The sequence below is a fragment of the Aythya fuligula genome, chromosome 8, assembly GCF_009819795.1.
Source record: "Aythya fuligula isolate bAytFul2 chromosome 8, bAytFul2.pri, whole genome shotgun sequence".
NCBI lineage: Eukaryota > Metazoa > Chordata > Aves > Anseriformes > Anatidae > Aythya > Aythya fuligula.
The window spans coordinates 14,818,756-14,824,755 of NC_045566.1; positions in this window are offsets into that span (position 1 = coordinate 14,818,756).

Genomic DNA, 6,000 nt, shown 5'->3' on the forward strand with positions numbered 1-6,000 from the left:
TTTGGCTTATAAATTTGAGGAAAAAAATATATCAAAAGGTTAGTTATTAAACATTTTCTTAACAGGCAACATAATTCCTTCTACAAAAATTATATCCCAAGAGTAGCTGTGAATCTGCTTAAAGCTTTTTACATTTGTCTAGTAATCCAGAGATGCCCAACAGATGGCTTTTATCCGGATAAAACAAAGACACCAGTCCATGTAAATTTAGGGTACACACCAGTCATCACATTGTAGGTTTACAAATATCCCTGGTAAGGTCACCAGAAACAGATTTCTTTTATTCATGTAATCACCATGGAAGTCCATACGTTTCCTCCCTAGAGTTTTGACAATTATTTTCTCTCTACAGCAGTTTTAATAACAAAGGTCGCAATTAGCACTAGAACATAGCTCATGTTCAGTGATAACTGTATATTTGGAAGAACTCCTTCCTCTATAAAGAACCTGTTACAGTTTTAGTGGACTTTCTTTAATATTGTAATTTTAATGACAGGCCTTGAAATCAAAGCAGATCCCAGGTATTTCCTCCCCACTTTTACAATACTGTGGCAATTTAATCACTATTCTATTAACTGGAACAAAAATTCTAATAACTGGAATAAAAAGGGGGGGGTGGGGGGGAGGGGGGAAGGAGGGAAGAGGATGTACAAGAGAGGGCTTCCTTCCACTTGTCTACATTCCATGGGCACATTTCTTTAAGTCATGCCCAATTTCCAACTAAACTCAGTGTGGTCAAAAGTAACCTGAAAAAGCAAGTCAAACCACTCAGCCTATGGGTACTGCCTGCCAAGTACCCTTCACTTCATTATGAGCATACTATGTTCAGAAAACCCCCATCTATACTTGTCAAATCCATTTTACTTTAAAAGAACGTCAAGAGTTTAACAAAAAAAAATATGATCAAACATTTGATCTTCTCAACAAGTACAACCACACAAAATACACCCTTACACCTGATAAAAATCTCATGTTTGACAATTGTTGACAATTGTCCTTGCTCCCTCCCAAACACTCAGATCAGATTATAGTCCTCGTAACCCAGCACCTCAAGATTCAGCTCTACCTTTGTTAAACACAGATGACTGATAAATTTTGTTAACGCAGCCACTGAAAAAATTGTAACACATGAAAATGTTTTATCTGGCTCCTAAATTCCTACCCTACTTTGAACTAACGCTATGGATCTTCACATCAGCATTTTCCTATTGCTAAAGAATAGCACTATTTCTGATGATATTAAAAATTCTTTTCTTCTGCATTCACAAACCACTTGCTACACTTAGATGGAACAGAACATCTTGCTACCAAACCTCCCCATGTCGCAAATTTGGGAAAAGAGAGCTTTAGGAACTCCATCTTCCGTAGTTCCTCCTTTGTCTGATCTCAAATTTAGCTAAATTTTATAGCTTTGCTCTCCCTGCAAGCAGAAGACTTAAAATGAAAAAAATAGTCTCAGTAGCTCCTAAAATCGGTAGTATTTACTGGGCAGAGCAAGAACTAGTGTTCTAGATCTCAGGAATGATAAACTCACAAGGCTCAGAATCACATAACCTGGAACTTAACACGGGCATCAGGGAAGGTGAGCAGAAGACGGTAAGCGCACCTGATTTCTCTAACAAATGCCAGGGGATTCAAGGAATGGTTGTCCAGTAAAATCCAGGTTTGTACAGAGCAGAAAGGAAGAGTCAAGCACAGCCTTGTTAGCCACCAACAAATATGACTGGTGAAATGTGACCATAACTTCTGTAGAAGAAACACTAACAAGCCTGCTATAGGGCTCTTGAAGGAGGAGCCAGTGTACCTGGCAAGGCAGGGTAACTGGATTTCCAGACACTTCTCACAATGTTTCCTACTAAAAGCTCTTAAACTAAGATGTCAGGGAAATTATTAATGACTGACTGTAGATGGAGAGGAGGAAAGAGTAGGGGAAAAAAAAGTTAAAAAGAGGGGGAGTACATGAAAATATCACATGGAAGTCCCAAAGAGACCAAAAATTTAGCGTCAAAAAGTGGTTTGTGGACATATTTATGTTACTCAGAGAATTTAAAGATGCGATGAGCAGGTCAATGAGACAGTTCACTTACAGTAAAGAGTTATTCAGAAAAAATAAACACTAAGATTGAACGACAAGAACCCCAGAAGGTTGTTTACATGCTACACAAATGGATGATAAAAATCAGCAGCTGAAATTCCACGTTCTTAAACACAAGCTAACACATAACACACACACAAAAAAAAAAAAAAAAAAAACAAAAACAAAAAAAAACCACCACCACACAGCCATGTACTTAAACCAACAGGCTCTATGCTAAGCATTATCACGCAGGAAGACATCTCAGGGTCACTGTGATTACTCCTCTGGAAGTAACAGCTCACAGGCAGTTATCAAAATACTGAAGCCTAGGACAGAAAACCAAACATCATAAGGTCTCTGCATAAACAGCTTCCTCAGCTTACCTATCACACACCATTACAACCTCTGGGGTACAAAAGACAGAAAAAGACCTGAAAACAGTGCAAGAGGGTCAAACAATGCTTCCATACAAAAAATTAATAACCTGTGACTTTTCAGGTAGAAGAAGAAACAGCTAGAGAAATAGGACAAGACCATGAAGAACAGGTACAGGATGGTATTTATTGTTTATTTTAACATAACAGCCATGCAAAATGAAATAGAATATTCAACTTGAAAGCTAGAAAATAAATCTTTCCACATAAAGCACTGTTAAATTGCGGACTTACATCACCACGAAGTGTTGTGAATGCTAAATACATAAACTGGCTGAAATCTGCTGGAAAATATCCTTCAAAAGCTACAAAATTTAAGAGAGGTATGAGCTCTGCTCAGAAACCCTTCGGTTCCAGGCTGCAGTACGCTAGGAGGATGCCCTGATGGGAGCATCGCTGTGCAGCCAACCTACGGTGATCTTTCCTTCAGCATCTGCTGCCAGCCGCTTGCAGAGACAAGGCACTGACCCCAAGGAACCTGTAATCCCCTCTCCTATACCCTCTCCAACCAACGATGACCGATATCAACGCTACGGCGTTCCCCTCCTGAAATATAAAGCACGTTTTTCTCCTTAACAGCTATCATCTGAAATCTCCATTAACGGCACCAAATACTTCCCAGGTCTCCTTTCCAAGTTTACTATTAGGGATTACCTCATGCGTTCACATTTTACACCGCATACCTCCCATTTTAAGTCATTGCCCCGAAACTCCCGAATTCCTACCATAGTTTCGCAGCGCCCTGCGCGACTGCTCCGCGGCCAGCCCAGTAGGCACGTAAATAAGGGGCGCAGCCACACGAGAAGCAGAGCTCGCCTTTCGGTTCCACCCTCACCCCGAGCTTTGCTGCAAATAAAGACGTTTCAAACAAGCAAGGTACCGCAGCCAGCCTCTTCTCGTACCTGACGCGGCTCTCACCCTGCAGGCACCGGCTGCTCGCAGCTCCACAGAACCCAGCAGGGCACCGGGACCGCCGCCCCCGCCTCGCCAACGGCCGCAGAGCACCCGTTCCGGCCGGCGAGGAGCGGCAGGGCAGGAGGAGGGGCCCGCCGGAGCACCACCTGCTGCGGCGGGGCGGAGGAGGAGGAGGAGGAGGAGGAGGCCGGGGGGAGCTGGCTCCCGCACGGCACGGGTCGGAACGGGCCGGGCCCCGCGGGCTTAACGCGCCCCCGCCGCTCCCATTGGCCGCGCGGTTGCTAGGAGACCCCCACCAACGGCCCGCGCAGCCCCGGCCGCGCTATGGCGGCACCTGAGGGAGTCTCGCGGAGGGACCCCCGGGGCTGCGCCTCCCCGGCGCCCGGCCCGGGACGCGGTCCTCGCGCACAGGCCCCCGGCTCTGGGCAGCCTTTCGCTGAATGCTGGCCCTTACCTTTGGCTGCGTGCCGCTGCGCTTTGTCCCCGCGGCTGATGTCAGCAGCTGCATGTCAAAGCGTCAGAGCACCTCGCCGTGACGTGCCGTTCTTCTGGAGGGCTCGAAATCGCATTTCAAGCTTCACATTGATCTCAGGAGTTGCTCAGCGCTGTCCCAAGCAAAGGCATTGCTGATGAGCAATGAGCATACACCAGGAGTTCCTGGCTCTCGCCAAGAGCAAATTTTGTCCAGACACCACAAAAATGTCTCCCAGTGGGAGACACCCCACATCTGACAGCCCCACTGGCATGAGGGGTGGCAGGCAGCACCAAAAGTGCCAGTCTGGCAGCACCTTGCTGCCCAGAGATCAGTCACCGTGTCAGGAAAGTCCTTCAGGCCCACCAAGTCCAACCACCAGCCTGACCTACTGCATCCCACCACGAAAGTATGGCCCTTAGTGCTTTGCCCATGTCCCTTAAATACCTCCATGCTCAAACACCCTCTCTATGAAGAAATTATTCTTAATGTCCAATCTAAACATCCCCTGGCACAACTCAATCATGCATTTAAATATATATATATTACACCACTACAAATGAAAAACGTCAGTAAACCACAAATCTAAGCACATATCTCATCCTGCCGTATACTATTGCTATCTTGCAAGAATGATAAGCTTATAACATTATTTAAGGGAATGAGCAAATCCTACGTATCTTCCACATATTTTGCTTTGACCAGATTTTTTCTTTGTTTTCAAATATAAAATATTTTAAAAGATTCTAGGAGTGGGAGGGGATTTTTAAGGAGTCACATCTCCAATTTTACAGCCTACAACACCTACACACCTCCCCTTCGACCCCCTCAAAGAGATTGTTCAGGTGACATTATCTAGCATTACCTCACCAAATCTGTGAGGATCTCAACAAAAATTACCTGATAGAACTCAGTAAAATTAATTGAATTGACATGATCTATTGAATAATAGAATAGCATTTGATTACCTTTGTTATTGGATTTGCAAGACTGCAGCCTTCACTCACATCCTCATTGATTTTTCTTCCTATCTACCACCTCTGTATCCAACTACACCAAATTCTGTGATCACGCATGTTTATACCTGCAATAGCTAATTCTCAATTAGAAAGCTACCATCAAAAAGAAATAGCAGCAATTAGGACGAACAAGATTTATTTCTATATATCTATATAGATTATATATCTATATATTCTTTTATAAATTCAGTTATTCACCTAAGCTGACAAAGATTGACTACTATAATGTATTTTCAATGTAAGGAGGAGGTAATGCAGAATACTGGCTGTATCAATAAAAATTTCATTTTCCTTGATACGATCATAACAGTGATGACCTGTGGTATACAGCAAGGGATGGAATCTCAGAAGAAAATGAGCCCTGTAGGTTTTCCTGCAACAAATACAGCTTTGACAAACCCCATTACATCTCTTACACACTGCTTGTTCTGATTTCAGATTCTTTTGCATTCAATATTTCAGGTTTTCAAAGTTTAACTTGAGAATGAAAAAATGCTGAATAAGGTCAAAACCATTCTTTCAAAGTTCTCATCAAAATTTAACTCTCGGGGATGAAATTTACTCTTGTCATCTGAACTGGAATTAAGGCCATTTCTCTTGCTGAGAGGCAGACCATAATTACTTTTCCAGGCAGATGAAAAAGAATTATTATAGGGCTAGTAAACTGACTGATTCTTGCTGTGTAGGAAGCACGCTCCCAGTGCTTCCAGAAATAACAGTTGTTGATTTGGCTTTTACTACCTTAGCAATGATAGTAATAAATATTTTTAATAACAACTTGTTCTTTTTAATGTTTAGTTCATACTAAATCAGTCCTTGCAGTGCAGAAAAAAATGTCTTATTTTGTGACTCAGGTTAATTGCAGAGACTTTGGACTTTTACACTGCAGCTTTGCTGCAGGTGCACTCTTAGGAGGAAGCAGACTTACACCAAATATATGTTAGTCAAAATGGCAAGTGGGACAACAGACATTGTCGATGGGAAGGATTAAGCTCCTGTAGCTTTAAAAGATAAAAGATGGTGTGGGTGTTGCTGAATTCCCTTTGTCCATTTGATCATAGCAGCTGTTCCTAAGTTGATGCT